This window comes from Perca flavescens, chromosome 21 (genome assembly GCF_004354835.1).
Source record: "Perca flavescens isolate YP-PL-M2 chromosome 21, PFLA_1.0, whole genome shotgun sequence".
NCBI lineage: Eukaryota > Metazoa > Chordata > Actinopteri > Perciformes > Percidae > Perca > Perca flavescens.
In genome coordinates this window covers 15,167,536-15,185,170 of record NC_041351.1, presented here as the reverse complement: position 1 = coordinate 15,185,170, position 17,635 = coordinate 15,167,536, and positions in this window count along the sequence as shown.

The following is a 17,635-nucleotide window of genomic DNA, read 5'->3' as shown; positions in this document are numbered from 1 at the left end:
CCAAGGGAGCCGCTTTTTGGCAAAGCACCCATTTTTATATGTACATTTCTTGGGGTTCAACCCTCTATCACAGCGAGGTGTGTTTTTTCACATTTGTTTCACCTTACATGGTAATACAGTCTTAAAGCAAGCATCAGGTTGGATATACGTAGAAACATCTCATATGACGATATTTCCTATATGCATATGCATTTTGCTATCTAACATAGAATCTAATGGCTCAGTTCATCACTAGGTCAATGCAGTAACCTTTCTCTCCCCTATGTGCACCCAGAGCCTAGCCCCCAAGTGCATGTATACAGGGGCCCAACAGCACTTCCTCCTTCTAGCTGTGCAGGTTCAGACAGACAGTTACACAAAGCAATTTATGCGTGTGAAGCCTCTTGCAGACACTTCCTCTACACGACTGCGGGGTCAGACAGGCAGCTTCACACAGTAATTCACACTAAAATGTCTCTAAGCATGTTTATAGTAATATCAGTAACACAAAAGCTTAGCATGATTATATTTCTAAGCAATCATATAATTCTAACGGTACATCAGCACTCACAAACCAAAATCAAACGCAGTATTGTGGTTTCAAGAGCAGAAATATATTTTAGCTGTTTTTGGGTTAACTCATGTCAAAAGCAGAAGCACAGTCTCAACTGTTCTTGAGCTGATACATTTCAAAAGCAGAAGTATAGTTTTTGGCTGTTTTTTGGATTAATACAAATACATTTCAAAAAGCAGGAGTATATTTTAGCTGTTTTTTGGATTTTCACATACTCTCATTCAACACCATAGAGGCAGGCAGATTTTTATTTTTAAAGGTTATTTCATGAATCCAGGATACTATGCATCCTGATAAAGTTCCCTTGGCCTTTGGAATTAAAATAGCCCCACATCATCACATACCCTTCACCATACCTGGAGATTGGCATGGTTTTATTTCAGTTAGGCCAGGGGCGATTCTAGGATCTGACCTTTGGGGGTGCTCAGCCCCTAATGAAAAGTTGATAGCAGTTAAGCTAGGGGGGTTTGGGGGCATGCTCCCGTAAGATTTTTTTTGTTTTAAACCCTTAAATCATGACTTCTTGTGAGTTTTGGGGAAATAAATAGACAGATTGAGACATGCAATTATGACAAACTAAAAAAAGATGGAAACTACAAAGCATGATTATTGCAGCACACATACCCAGGGGTGTTGGACTGGGGGGGGGGAGGGGACTGAGTGCCCAGGGCCCTCATGTGAGGAGGGCCCAAAAATATGCTAGAATTCATAGCTTTGGCTGCAGGGAGGGGCCCATAGAAAATGCCTTTCACAGGGCCCAGAATTTGGAGCTACACCCCTGCACATACCTTAAATGGTAAAATAAGCCTTAACATATTTTTAGACAAGATTATTCATGTTTTTTTCTGCTGTTGATTTTCAACTTTTTCATCTAATCTAATAATGCCTCTGAACCAGATGGGGAAAACACAACATCTCTTTTTCTTAAGAGCCTAGTCCTCCATGAAATGCATATGTAAATATAATGTGAATGGAATGTTTTAAGTGTTTTTGCCCGTATAATATATGTCCACTTTCTCACCTGGTTCTTCCAGGTCCCTCTCTTTGTCCACTCTCTCTCCATCCTTCTCTCTCTCCCCATCCTCCTCTCTCCCTCTATCTCCTTCCCTCCGTCCTATCACTGACAATCACATACAAAACATTTTGTAATCAACTAGAAAATAATCTTCAAATAAAAGAGAAAATAAAACACAGTAGTCCTACTATATACATGTCTTATATGCTACCTAGCCATTTTCTCACCTTGTTCATCTTGCTCTCTCTGCCCTTCTCCCTCTCTATTCTCCTCGCTCCTTTGTGCTGTCAACCAGAAGGCAAATGTAATCAACTAATCAACAGAGAATGCATTGTGTAGGCTACCAAAGTAGAGCTGATGAAGGTCCTGCTACTCCCGAAAACATGTCTTTTCGCTTTTTTTTTTTATTTGAGCCGCTTGGGTAACTTTTTTTTTTTCATTTTGGCGTTTAGACCATTGACATAACACAAAGGTTTAGACCGTTTAGACTCGTCTTTCTCCGTCTCCGTGTACTTCCCATTTCTCCTGTCACCGTTTGTTTATCTTTGGCGGCGCACTGTGGGACGGACTAGTCCATTTCATTGTGAAAGTAGGGGGTGCTGACCTATCTCAGCAAGCAGGGCGCCTGCAGCTTGCTGGGGCGCTGATCTGCCAATTCCCCACACAGTGAAATGATAGAAAACAGAAAAACGCTTCGCAGCACAGAGGATTATTTATATATTTTTTTAAGTTAAGTGGCTGCCCGGTTCGCCCGTGCCAAAAACCGCCACTACTTTGAGCACTAAACGATCTCACATTATCACAATAAGGACTTTATTTTCAGGGGTGTTGAGATGATATTTAGGGGTGCTTCAGCACCCCTAAAAATAGCCTAGCGACGCCTATGAGTTAGCCTAATAGCTGGTTTTATTTGCATTGAGAGATGATCTTAAAGTATCCCATGCCAGTATCTTCCTTAAATACTAGGGGTGGCAGGGTTCATGAAAAAACATCCGAACCGTTCGGTTTGCTTGTTTCGGTTCAGAGCGTGTGTGCGTCACATGGTTCGACACTTGCGCAATGTAGCCTAAAACCGGGACACTTTGCACGTGACAAAAATGTTCACTTTTTAACGTGAACATGTGCCAGTCCAGGTCAGACCATAGACAGTATATAATGGACCAATAGACCCCGTTGCTCTGGACGGAGACCAGTGAAGGCTATTAGAAGCACTTTTCCGGTGATGGCCAGCTTTACTGCGCAGCCTCCAACTGAGAGAATGTGACGTGAGCAACGTGTCTGAAAGTTGTAAGTCTTCTGGTAGCTGTGCCAAGAGAAATCTCAATCATTCCCAATCTTACAGAGACGGAGAGTGTAGGTGTATGTAAGGAGATAACATGGGCACAGGCTAATTATTGATCACTAACATGCTAGTTAACATTAGTAATTAAACCTAAACATCTCATGTAAGTCGAAACTGCCTGCGAGCTTCTCCTGTACTATACGGTAATTCCTCTACTATGCGACAGTAAGTCACTTGGTTATGACACAATCGTTAGCCTATTTTTACAAAAACGTCTGCTACGGAGCCATAACGTGAGGTACAAGGTAATGGAGCCTTTTATACATTGTCGTGTTTCTTTGGAACTAAACAATGGACAAATAGAGTCTTTAAACGCTTCAGATGTAAAGTTATTCGCAGTCAAGTGACGTAAAAAAAAATGGCGGTCAGCGGAATGCTAACAAGAGGTGATGGCCAGTTAGCAACAAAATGGCGCCATGATGGCTCGAGTTCTGAAGCGAAGCTTACCCCCTTGGCTCAGACATATACACAGACAGTAGGGGAGAGCTGGTGTGCCAGTTTAGCTGGCGATCCTGTTAACTGGTGATATTTGCATGAAATCGGTGAATATTCTACAAGGCCTTAGTATTATCTTAGTTTCGGTTAAGTTATGAAGTGAGTTGCAGCAAAAGTAGTGATCTGAAGTGAAGAACATATGAAGCTTATTTTCTCAGAGTTTGACTTATATTTATCACACATCATTTGCTGGCCTACTTTTACGACACAAAATGGTCATTATGGTATATGATTACAAAACTTTGATGTACTGAGAGACTTTGATAACATTCGCTGTTTCAGAGTCATAATATGGGTCTAATGAAATTAAACACAACTATAATCAGTTGACTTGTGGCACAGGTTGAAAGAGACTGTTTGTGCTGAGATAGGCCTACACATTCTTTGTATGAGATGGCCCACACTAACAATGATAAATGATCACCTTTGCGCATGACTGACGTGTTTCATTTTTACCCCCAAAACGGAATAAAGTGTTAAAGGGGTGATAGAATGATTATATAGGGTATTTTACACTGTTTCTTAAGGTCTCCTAATGGGGTATGTAACATTGGTTGGGCTGAAAATTGCCCGAATGCTATTTTATTAGGCCCTTAACTACCCTGTGAATATGGCTCTATTTGGAACAAGAGCTTTTCTTCCAAATATGGTATGCTCATGAATATTCAGAATAAGCTACGCGCTGATTGATTTGAGCAAACTATGAGAAACACAGCTCCGTCACGCCTGGCAGCCCACATGCTGACAGAGCTCCAGGGCCTGCAGCTCCCCTCTTCCTGCTAGCTAAATGGCCCGTGTGTGAGAGTGATAGCGCGGTCAGCGAGCTTGTTACACCAGCAATCTCTTACAACAGTTCCAGTTAATCTTGGCTGACTGTCAGCATAACTAGCTATATTTACAGTTTGAATTTTGTCACGCCACTTATACAACATATCTCTAAAGGTCTTATAAAGCTAACAACGGTGTCCGATTTCAAGTTAATTAATTTTTGTTAGATTAGGGGTTTCGTTATCTATGACTGTCCCTTCAATCCTAGCTGTGTGGCTAGCTACAAATCACAGATAGTTAGCTTCATTTTTGGCGTAATTTCTGTATATTTACAGTTTGAATTCCATCACGCCACTTATACAACATCTCCCTAAATGTCTTATAAAGCTAACAACGGTGTCCGATTTCAAGTTAATGATTTTTTGTGAACAGTGGGGGTTTCGTTAGCTATGACTGTCCCTTCAATCCTAACTATGTGTAGCTAGCTACAAATCAGGGATAGTTAGCTTCATTTTTGGCGTAATTTCTGTATATTTAAAGTTTGAATTTCATCACGCCACTTATACAACATCTCCCTAAAGGTCTTATAAAGCTAACAACGGTGTCCGATTTCAAGTTAATGAATTTTTGTGAACAGTTTTGTTAGCTATGACTGTCCCTTCAATCCTAGCTATGTGTAGCTAGCTACAAATCAGGGATAGTTAGCTTCATTTACCGCATAATTCAAATCTCAGGCTACACTTGACTATTTGGGGGTCTAACCTTCGATGTATTAAGATAAGAGACTTTATTAATCCCACACTGGGGAGATTCCTAAGCACTGTTTGGAAACATTGACTCATACTGAAATAATAATTGTGTTAACAAGGTAAAAGCTTTTGGTGTAAAGCGGCTGACAAAGCTGGTGAGCAAAAAAATCACTAAAAACAATGCAATCGACATGCACACACTGGCAGACGGCATCTCGGAAGTTTGTGATCAACTTGTCGCCTCTGGTGACTTATAGCAGACGGGTACCGACGATGCTTGATGACGTAACCGTAACCAAGTAGTGTCCCATTTCTTAGGGGTATGGCTTCCCCCCTTAGCCCTTGCCACTTGGTTCAAGGGACAAGGGCTAGTGTTAAGGGAAAGGGTTAGGGTTAAGGGGAGGAATGGGATTCAGCCTTACAGTTTGAATTTCGTCACGCCACTTATACAACATCTCCCTAAATGTCTTATAAAGCTAACAACGGTGTCCGATTTCAAGTTAATGAATATTTGTGAATTTCAGAGGAATTCTAGGAGGAGCTAGCTCTCATTGATAGAGCTACATCCAGCCGCAGGCTCTATCAATGAGACTCGCGGACAAGCGGCGTTTATTTCCCTAATCGTTTGTTTAAATAACTCAACACATTATAATTACACACATTAAAAGATTAACTGGAACCTTGGCCTACATGTCATATAGGCCTATTAAATATGTAGGTGTCACATATATACTATTCTACTATAATTACTATAAAATGCTAAACAAATCTGTAATTTTGGGATCCTAAGTGGTTGTGAGTCCCTTGGCAGATCCATATTGCTGTCAGTGGAGCTGCTGTCTCCTCTCCTAGGAGAACTACCAGCTTATTTTCTGGTGTTAACTTTTTTTGGCTATTTTCCAAGGTGTAAATCTCTTAGTGAAGATACTTTTTCCCAGTGGAGGAGGAAGTGCATCTCTGTCTGACCCAGTTGGTGGTCACAGAGCCTGTATTTAGTCAGGATCCGTCTTTTCTTTGTATCTCTGACAGTGTGAAAATGTGTTTAATAACAATTTAGTCTACTTTGATTGCTTTCGCCAATGTTGTAAATATTGGTCTTTTGAATGATTCATAAGAAGCTCATCCCTGTGTATCACCGGATGTCCAGTGACAGTGCAGCATGGAGGCACTCAAAATGCCAACGCATGCCTCAACTTGGTTAAATGGGCCCAGTGTCCAAAAACTGCAGCCATGAAGGCTATTTCTACATTCAATGAGGGTGCCTCTGCCATGCTGGCTGTGATGGAGAAATTGTGGCTTCAGAGCACAGACTGTTAATGCAATGAAGGATGACGACATGGTTAGGATCTCAAAAGCCAATAGTGTCCATTCCACAGTGCAAAGCGGAGCCGTAAAAGTGTAAGCACAGCCAAAATAGTGAAAAGACATCAGCAGGAGATGGAGGAGGGCCCTACATATGGTACTGGCATGGATATGTAGAATGTAAACTAACTTGGGGGAACTAGGCTGTGTGATGGTTGTGTTCTGTCAGTTTGAAGTTTGTGATGTAATGGTCTTCAGTTGAAGGCCATGTTGATGTGTTGTTTTGGATGTTATGATCAGTGATGGATGAAGCAATAATGAGTTGTGGATGTTAAACAGCGTGATAAATGGATCTTACTTGGACCTAAAGGGATATGTGTCTGTAATTCATGGCTTTCATTAGAAATTATTGGAATTTTGCTATAAAAATCTTTAAAGCCCGTTTCTCATCTTTTTTTTTCTCATCTTAATGTAAGTAATCAACTGGCAGAGTTATATCTGCTAGTTAAAAAACATTCCCTATTCACCTGTAGTGTCTCGCCTTAAAATGATTTATTGAAATGAAATGAATTTTGAGCATTAACCACTTCATTTCCTGCATTCTGGTGACTTTTTATGCACTTATTTCTACCTTTTTCTCAATCAATGTATGCTGCAAATATCTGTAGCCTAGGCATAATTTACTCCTCCCTCCTGTTTGGCGTCTTTTGTAGTAACCTCCTTAAATGTGCATATGACAATTATTCACCTCAATTATAGCCTACATTCATTCATTTTAATTTATTAATAGACCCCTGGACTGTAATATTTCAGATGTGTTTGAGCAAGATTTCTGCTCATGTCCAAAACTTTGTGCACATTCAAAATACAGTATATCTGTGTTCTCTGTGATTTGGAGGAGTCGTGATATTTTGAGAAAAATAAAGTTAGGTTAGTAGGCTATTACAAGAATAAAGTCACTATATTTCAGAAAATAATCTATACCTGCACCATAGTCTGCTGTGCATTACGTGATTGCTCTGCTGATACGGTAGATCTCAGACCTTCTAACAGACACAGAGCCCCGCTTCGGTGTCTGAATGAGACAAAGAGTTTAGCTAGAGAAGTATGCTGCTATACATCGGAGGTGGAAACCCGAAACTACTGCAGAAATACACGGAGCACAAACGCAACACATCTGCCACAGCATGCCCACAGCATGGATGTATTAAGAGAACGGTCCACAGCTGAGCGCATCCATTATAACCTGAAGCTTTGCTGCATTTTACAGCAAGAGTGGACACAAACAGGTCTGCTTCAGAGCTCTGTGTTTGAGTCTGAACCGTAGACTGGAAATGTCACGTCAAGGGAACTTCAAACTAAATCATTAGTATTGCGCTCCTAAACTTTATGTTGATGGCCTCAATGTATTAGACTGATTTGGCTAGGATTCCTCCCAAAACTTCACCCGACTTTCCAGCTTTCCTCACGTAGAGACGGTTGCTAGGTGATCGCAACAAATACAGCATGGTCAGACTCCACACGTAGCTGCCCGTTCTATTCGCCGCTACATTCAGGGCTACACTCAAAACATTCGGGGCTGAAGCCCTGGCAAAATCGTCTGACGCCGCTCCTGGTGTAAACCGGGACATTTTAGCATCCCAACAGGCTTTTGCCGAACGTCGCGTTCAACGGATTCATTTACATAAAGCTGGGCATCGGCCAGTTTTTTCACGGGCAACATTTTCTCAAATGTAGCGCCGCCTTCCCGAATGCTTTGCGTGCACGTTGAAGTCGCTTGATGTCACCCATAGGAATAGAGTGGAGCGCGGTGCGACAGAAGCGCCGCACGGACAAATGGATCTGTACCGTAAGAGTATGAAAATTCAGATAACTGTAAAAAAGGATTGTTTTATATAAATGCTGTATATTAACTGTTGTACCTATTGCATGGTGTGATTTTGGTTGATTTTGTTTGGTTTCTTTTTTTCTTTTCATTATGCATGGCGGTTTATTGATTTTAATTGTGTTTTGTTTATTATTTTCTAATATCATCACTTTCTTAACAGAAAAGATTATTTTAAAACATATCTAATTAAATAAATTGTATATTTTTATAATTACTTTATTGTCTCTGACTCCTAATTTTAAACGCATCTGTGTGCTTTAAAGGTCTTGGGCCTATCCCAAGTGGCGTTGTCGGACATTTTTAGCTCCTTGAGTGTCATAGCCCACTCGCACTGCCACATATACAAAAAAACTTTTTTTTTCTATGTTTAACGTATTCTGACTTAACCTCTCCGGGAACCATCACTATTTCGTGGTGGAGAGGTTTGTGTGTCCCTATGAACCTGAGGGCTGTGTTGTCTGGAGCTGTGTGCTCCTGGTAGGGTCTCCCAAGGCAAAGTGGTCTCAGGTGAGGGGCCAGACAAAGAATGGTTCAAAAACCCTATGAGCCAACTTAGAAGAGGTGAAGTTACCCTGCCCGGAGGAAGCCCGGGGCCACCGTCTGGAGCCAGGCCCAGATGGCGGGCTCGTCAGCGAGCGCCTGGTGGCTGGGTTTCCCACGGAGCCCGGTCGGGCACAGCCCGAAGAAGCAACGTGGCAACTCCCTCTCTATCCCATGGGCCCACCACCTGTGGGAGGAACCGCTGGGGTTGGGTGCGCTGCTACACGGGTGGCAGTGAAGGTCAGGGGCCTCTAAACCAGAGTGTTTGTTGTTGGACTTCTGTGCTAGTCATGGATTGTCTATAACAAACACCATGTTCAAACATAGGGATGTTCATAAGTGTACCTGGTACCAGAGCACCCTAGGCCAAAGGTCAATGATCGATTTTATAATCGTTTCATCTGATCTGAGGCCGTATGTTTTGGACACTCGGGTGAAGAGAGGGGCGGAGCTGTCAACTGATCACCATCTGGTGGTGAGTTGGGTCAGGGGGTGGGGGAAGACTCTGGACAGACCTGGTAAGCCCAAACGGGTAGTGCAGGTAAATTGGGAACGTCTGGAGGAGGCCCCTGTCCGACAGACTTTCAACTCACACCTCCGGCAGAGCTTTTTGTGCATCCCTGTGGAGGCTGGGGGCATTGAACCCGAGTGGGCAATGTTCAAAGTTTCCATTGCTGAAGCTGCGGCGAGGAGCTGTGGTCTTAGGGTCTTAGGTGCCTCAAGGGGCGGTAACCCACAAACACCGTGGTGGACACCGGTGGTCAGGGAAGCCATCCAACTGAAGAAGGAGTCTTTCCAGGATATGTTATCCCAGAGGACTCCGGAGGCGGTTGCAGGGTACCGAAGGGTCCAAAGGGCTGCAGCCTCTGCCGTGAAAGAGGCAAAGCAGCGGGTGTGGGAGAAGTTTGGAGAAGACATGGAGAAGGACTTTCGGTCGTTACCAAGGTGCTTCTGGAAAACTGTTCGCCACCTCAGGAGGGAGAAGCGGGGAACCATCCAAGCTGTGTACAGTAAAGATGGGACACTGTTGACCTCAACTGAGGAGGTAAGAGGGCGGTGGAAGGAGCACTTTGAGGAACTCCTGAATCCAACTAATACACCCTCTATGTTAGAGGCAGAGCTGGAGGATGATGGGGGATCATTGTCAATTTCCCTGGTGGAAGTCACTGATGTAGTCAAACAACTCCACAGTGACAAAGCCCCTGGGATTGATGAGATCCGTCTAGAAATGCTCAAGGCTCTGGGTGTGGAGGGGCTGTCCGGGTTGACACGCCTCTTCAACATTGCGTGGAAGTCTGGGACAGTGCCAAAGGAGTGGCAGACCAGTGTGTGCCAATTATAGGGGTATCACACTTCTCAGCCTCCCTGGTAAAGTCTACTCCAAGGTGCTGGAAAGGAGGGTTCGGCCGATAGTCGAACCTCAGATTGAAGAGGAACAATGCGAATTCCGTCCTGGTCGTGGAACAACGGACCAGCTCTTCACTCTCGCAAGGATTCTGGAGGGAGCTTGGGAGTATGCCCAACCGGTCTACATGTGTTTTGTGGATCTGGAAAAGGCGTATGACCGGGTCCCCCGGGAGATACTGTGGGAGGTGCTGCGGGAGTATGGGGTGAAGGGGGTCTCTTCTCAGGGCCATCCAATCTCTGTACGACCAAAGTGAGAGCTGTGTCCGGGTTCTCGGCAGTAAGCCGGACTCGTTTCAGGTGAGGGTTGGCCTTTGCCAGGGCTGCGCTTTGTCACCAATCCTGTTTGTAACATTTATGGACAGGATATCAAGGCGTAGTCAGGGTGGGGAGGGGTTGCGGTTCGGTGGGCTGGGGATCTCATCGCTGCTCTTTGCAGATGATGTGGTCCTGATGGCATCATCGGCCTGCGACCTTCAGCACTCACTGGATCAGTTCGCAGCCGAGAGTGAAGCGGTTGGGATGAGGATCAGCACCTCTAAATCTGAGGCCATGGTTCTCAGCAGGAAACCGATGGAGTGCCTACTCCAGGTAGGGAATGAGTCCTTACCCCAAGTGAAGGAGTTCAAGTACCTTGGGGTTTTGTTCGCGAGTGAGGGGACAATGGAGCAGGAGATTGGTCGGAGAATCGGCGCAGCGGGTGCGGTATTACATTCAATCTATCGCACCGTTGTGACGAAAAGAAAGTCAGTTTTCGTTCCTACCCTCCCCTATGGTCATGAAGGCTGGGTCATGACCAAAAGAATGAGATCCAGGGTACAAGCGGCTGAAATGGGTTTCCTCAGGAGGGTGGCTGGCGTCTCCCTTAGAGATAGAGTGAGAAGCTCAGTCATCTGTGAGGAGCTGGGAGTAGAGCCGCTGCTCCTTCGCGTCGAAAGGAGCCAGTTGAGGTGGTTCAGGCATCTGGTAAGGATGCCCCCTGGGCGCCTCCCTAGGTAGGTGTTCCAGGCACGTCCAGCTGGGAGGAGGCCTCGGGGAAGACCCAGGACTAGGTGGAGGGATTATATCTCCAACCTGGCCTGGGAACGCTTCGGGATCCCCCAGTCGGAGCTGGTTAATGTTGCTCGGGAAAGGGAAGTTTGGAGTCCCCTGCTGGAGCTGCTCCCCCCGCGACCCGAAACTGGATAAGCAGACGAAGATGGATGGATGGATGGATGACTTAACCTTTGCTTCCTGTTTCTTACAGTGCAGACGCTTTGCTGCTTGCTCCTACCTCTGCTTGCATATTTCTGCTGATAATCTTGCTTTTCCTCTGTGAGAAACTATGAGCATTATGGGCTCTTGGATACTTATAAATCACTGGACTATACATTTTTTTTAGACATAGTAGGCTATTGCCATTTTTCAACATCTTTCTGCATGAGTGTGGCCTACCAATAGCTCAAGCCTGTCCTACAGTGACTGGAAACGTGGTACTAAAACAAACTAAACAGCAGCAAGATGCCTCCCTTCTCCGTCAGTGACTACTACAAACTCCTTTGTAGTAGTAACTGCAAGAAGATTGCAGTTCTGGAAACCAAAATTCACTGGTTAGAAGTAAACGTGGAAGTGAATGGACCATGTGGGAATGACACCACATTACCATGGACCCAAAACAGTGGACAAAAGCATGCTAGCCCATGGCTAATTAGCACCAACAAGACTACAAAGAAACAGGAGGGCTGTGGAACGGGTAATAAATCAACAAGTGATAGTCCTCCCTGGAACTCTTTTGGTGCAAAGCCTAAGAGTAAATCATTTTCCTGGGAAATGGGAGGATGACTAATGGGCAGGGCACAGCGCCCTGAGATTTGTGATATGAACGGCTGGCCTGCATTATCATTCAGACAGAGCGCCACTTCAACCCCTGTACTCAGTAGGACACAGCCGTGGACAGCTGCAAAAGGGACAATTAGCAGCAAAATGCCTCCCCAACAGATTTGCATTACTGCTGCAGGACCCTGGACCTCCATCTGATGACCTGGATTGCGTCTCATCGTCACACAGCAGGGTAAGGACTGAGAGCAATTCAAAAGTAAAAAGCTACAGGGAAAGCTAACGACTGGGCCTCAAACTGATTGTGGGGGACTCTGCTGTAAAAGATGTAAAAAGCAGTAAAAACACCCAAATACTCTGTTTTCCCAAAAACATGGTGTCTGACTTGGCCCAAAGAATCCTGGATATTGTGGCAGCACACCCAACTGTGAAGAACATTATACTGCATATAGGGTCACATGATGTTGTAAAGCAACAGTCTGAATTGCAGAAACTGGACTTTACGGATCTGCTGAACACAGTCAGCTCCCTAAACGCGAAGGTGTTTATCAGTGGCCCTCTACCACCAGTCAGAAGAGGAACTGAGAGATTCCCCCCACCTGAGCAAAGATTTGACCATGGGAGACCACCGAACAGAGACGAGAAATCTCAACCCCTCCTCCTCAACGTCCAACACCCCTCAAACTCCGTCACCCTTTTCCCTCTTTCCCCCATCCCCATGTTGGAGTTCAGATGCTGGAACCAAATTTACCCCCTTTCGTTTTCCCATCGTTCCCCCCAGCCAAAAGTAAAACGCCAGGCACCTCCTCCTCCCCAGACTGATAAGGATGCTTATGTATGAAATGCTTTAATTGATATATGCCGGGTCCAGGCTGCACGCCTAGTGGCACTCATGACTCTTTCCAGGACAAGCCCGGGCCATGTGTATTAAAGCGCCCATATTATGCTCATTTTCAGGTTCATAATTGTATTTTAAGGTTGTACCAGAATAGGTTTACATGGTTTAATTTTCAAAAAACACCATATATTTGTTGTACTGCACAGCTCGCTCTCATTGCTGCAGCTCATCTTTTCACCTTATCTCTGTTTTAGTTACAGAGTGAGACCTCTTTTCTTCTTCTTCTTCTTCTTCTTTACTAACTTTGCACTCGCACATGCGCAGTAGCTCAGATGTAGATCAAATTTCAGCTAGCTCCATAGACAGTAAAAGAAAGGTTGTTTCTCCAACTTCGGTCAGTTACAAGGCAGGATTAACTTGGAGACTTCTTCTAAACGAGAGCACACATGTAAGTAGTTCTTTTGTAGATTATGGTGAACTTGTGTGTGTTGTAGCAGTGCTTTGCTATTGAGAACGAGGTAGCATGCTAGCGCGCTAAAGCTAGCATGCTAACGGCTGCGGTTAGCCAGCTCGTTTCGGCTTGTGACGTAGAAAGCCATGCCGATTTTGAACAGCTCACCCGGAGACTGAAGGCAGGACACATTCAGAAACCGTATCTCACTCAAAACAGAACGGATTGTTAGCTTTATAAGACGTTGAGGTAGATGTTATATAAGTGGCGTGACGAAATTCAAACTTTAAATATACTCTAATTACGTCGAAAATGAAGCTAACTAGCCGTGATCTGTACACATAGGATTGAAGAGACAGTCGCAGCTAACGAAACCCCTAATGTTCACAAAAATTCATTAAATTGAAATCGGACACCATTATTAGCTTCATAAGACCTTGGGGTAGATGTTATATAAGTTGAATGACAAAATTCAAACTGTAAATATAGCTACTCTAGTTATGCCAGCAGCTGGCAGCCAGCCAGCTCCGTGGAGCTCCACGGAGCCCTGATTATTCCAGTCGTCCAGTATCCAGGGAAACAATGACTTTCACTGGGTATGGAGGTTGCCGCTTTCTCGTCAGACTGTGTGGAGCTCCTAGCTAAAGTCCGACACATCTTACCAAATTTGCAATTGGCCATCAATTTTCGTAAAACGGCCCATATTTGAGCTTTATATAGTTGATTTCTCGCTTAAAAAAGTCTCAGAAGTGAATTTAATAACAAAATAGCCCAAATTTTTTTTTGGGGTTTTCAATGTGGTACTGCCATTTGAGACTTCTGGTCAGAAATTGTTTTTATCATCTAAGAAATATTGCAAAATTGAGGACAATTTTAACAGACTCTGACCTTGAGATGGTTATTCATGCTTTTATCTCTTCACGTTTAGATTATTGTAATTCTCTTTTTATGTTTCTTAACAAATCTGCTGTAAGTCGTCTTCAAATGGTTCAAAATGCTGTGGCAAGGCTTTTAACAGGATCTGGCAGAAGGACACACATTAATCCCATTTTGTCCTCCCTACATTGGTTACCTATTAAATTTCGTATTGAATTTAAAATATTGGTTTTAACCTTTAGAGCTTTAAATTGTCAGGCCCCAGAATACATTGCTGACTTGTTACGTTCATACTCCCCAGGCCGTGCCCTTCGATCAGCAGGCCAAAGTCTCTTAATAGTGCCAAAGACTTGCTATAAAACACGGGGCCACCTGTCCTTCGAGGCTGTAGCCCCCAGACTCTGGAACGCCTTGCCCTTGCTCCTCCGTGTGGCTGATTTTGTTGATTCTTTTAAAAGGCAACTCAAGACACTGTTATTTAAACAAGCTTTTAGTTGACTGGGTTTAATTTATCTTTGACCTTTTAAATGTTTTATCTTCATCCAATGTATTTTAATGTGGTTGTACCTTGTGAAGCACTTTGTGATTTTTATCTGTGAAAAGCGCTCTATAAATAAACTTTACTTACTTACTTACTTACTTACTTACTTACTTTTAACTTTGCAGTGTCTGAAATATGAGACCTGCTGTCGAGTCTCCAATGTGTTTCTATGTTGTTTGCTCAAACCAATCAGAGCGCAGCTATCTAAATATTCATGAGCATACCATATTTGGAAGAAAAGCTCTTGTTCCAAATAGAGCCATATTCACAGGGGTAGTTAAGGGCCTAATAAAATAGCATTTGGGCAATTTTCAGCCCAACCAATGTTACATACCCTATTAGGAGACCTTAAGGAACAATGTAAAATACCCTTGATAATCATTCTATCACCCCTTTAATATCACACTGGATCTGCTGCTCTTTAGTCCTCCCCCCCATTTTTTTTGAATGACATAATGAGACTCATCCAAGACAATGTGGTACTGCCACCCTGTGGCCTGATTGCATAGTGCAGGCTGAGCAGCCAAATTAGATTACACCAATAAGACCAAGGAGATGGTAATTAACTTTAGTAGGACTGGTTCTGACGGATTTGCTGGCCTCCAATGACAACATAGCTATTATTAAGCGGCCTTCACTCTCTCTGCAGGCTGAAGAGGGTGGACCTCCCCATCCCATCCCAGCCATGCCCATGTTCTACAGAGGCACCATTAAGAGCATTCTCACCCACTGCATCTCTTCTCGGTTTGGTAACAGCACAGCAGAGAAAACTGAACAGGATTGTGAGAAGAGGAAGAAACCATTGGTGCCTTGCTGCTGTGTCTGCAGGACATCCACACTGAGCGCTGCATGTGTAGAGCAGACAGCATCATAAAGGACGCCACTCATCCCTCTCGTGGCATGTTCACACTCATGCAGTCCAGGAAAAGATACAGAAGTATCAAATCAAGGACTACGCTGCTTCTGCTTCTTTCGCACAGCAATCAGACAGCTTAATCAGTGAACTGCAAATAAGAGACTGTTCCCTTCAAATATTTTAAACTGCTAATACATCTATTTTAGTAATCTTAGTTATGTAATAAGTGCTTATTTTAGTGTAATCTTAGTTTATTTATTAAGTGCTTTCATTTATGAGTTTAGAAATTTAAAGTTTTCTGTCTTGCATGGATTTGTTTATTGAATAGTGGATGTGTGAAACACAATTTTGTTTTTATGCAGTGCAATAAAATGACAAAGGAATCTTGATGCAACCATCCCATTACAGTAAACTACATTATGATTTAATTAAGATTCCTCTATAATTAAATATTCATTATTAAAGCAGCAGTAAACATTCAAGTTTTTTTTCCCGGTTATAATATATTATGACTATGAGAAAGAAAAAGTACAGGATAACCCTTTTCAACCCAGACAGGAGAGGAGGGTGGGGAAGGTGATGAGATAAATGAGACACACCTGTGAGCTAAGGGGGAAACAACTAACAAATGCAGCATGGAGGAGAATAGAAAGAGGAGTGAGAGTAACCAAAGAAGGTGATAATTCAAAACGTAATTCAGTTTCTGGATATCTTTGCTCTAAAACAAATGCAGTGCAATGCAGTGATTTAAAAAACATTCACACTCACACCCCATCTCTGTCACTAAAACATTGATGTTTATCAGGAGTCTTCATTTAATTTAATTTTCATTTCTGGAGTCAAAATTTGTATTTTGTTTGAATGTATCTATTGGGAATTTTGTGTGTGAGACTTTTGTGTTTGAGTTTAAACCATAACCATTTAATTTGATGACTTGAAGATTTATTTGATGAAAATTAATTTATGGTTAGTGTTTTGCTATCTGGGTTATCTCTACAACTGGTTGACATAACATTTTTGTGACAATGTATGATTGTAATTTGCATGTCTGGCGCCCTACTTTACATGCTACACTATACAGTATACTATGACTTTTTAAGGCATTTTTATGGCATATAGATACTTCATCATCTTAATACATCCTTTGCAGTGTTTGTGCACGTAACCCTGTAAAGTGGCTGCAAAGATTTTCGAGTTGTGGCACTCAACCAACAAGATGATGTGACTGATGGTAACGTGGCACAGATCTCTGTAGCTGCATACTCTTAATCTCCTAGCAACCTTGATTATTCAAACTCATAGTTTGCCTCAATTGGTTGAAGATAAAGATAAAATATGAGTCCAGTAGAGGTAATTCATTCACATGCTGCAGGCCTATATGTTTTTAGGTCACAATTTCTTGGAATCACTTGCAGCTGGAAAATGTTCCGCCTCCCTGCAGTTTGCCTTGCTCTGGCTCAGGTCACGTTGCACGTTTTGTTTTCTCAAATTCAGTTTCTATGGTCAGATCTACAGTAATGAGGTAGATTGAGAGAAGTGTTGAATTCAGGAGAAAGTGAATAGAGTGATCAACACTTCTATTGGCTGTAAATGAACCTAAAGCTGTGCATCACTGAGCAACAGGCTAACATTTTGATTAACCTTCTTGGTGTGTTCCTGTAAAACCGAACTGTGTTTCCTTATTACCATAAGCTTTAATAAAACCCTTCATACAGTAGATACTCAAACAAAAGATGTTGGTTGGGCATCAACAACTAGCATGGGCCTTTGGAGAACACATTAAGGGGGGGTCTGGGCATCAAATATTTAATTTCCAGCATTCTTTCTGGTCCATTTTATGCACCAGTTTATGGTGGAAACATCTTTATTTAGGCTATGTGATATCAGCCTAGTTAATGGAATATAATGCAGTAAGGGGGTTTTACATTGGGCCCTGATCTGAGTAGCCACTTGACCCCAAGTCCAGTTTGTTTGATCAGTGTTTAGGCTACATTGATTTGTGCCAAAGTCCACCGGGTTGGTTAAAACCAACTGTACCGAAACATGGAAGTGGACTGGTACTTACTGCGACTACGAGACATTTTTAACCTTTTTAACTCAAGATATCATGCAGACTACTGAGGACAGACCCAAATCGGCTTCCCTGCCGCCTTTGACCTGCGGTTGGAGCTCCGCGCTTGACAGCAACACCTCCTCCTTCTC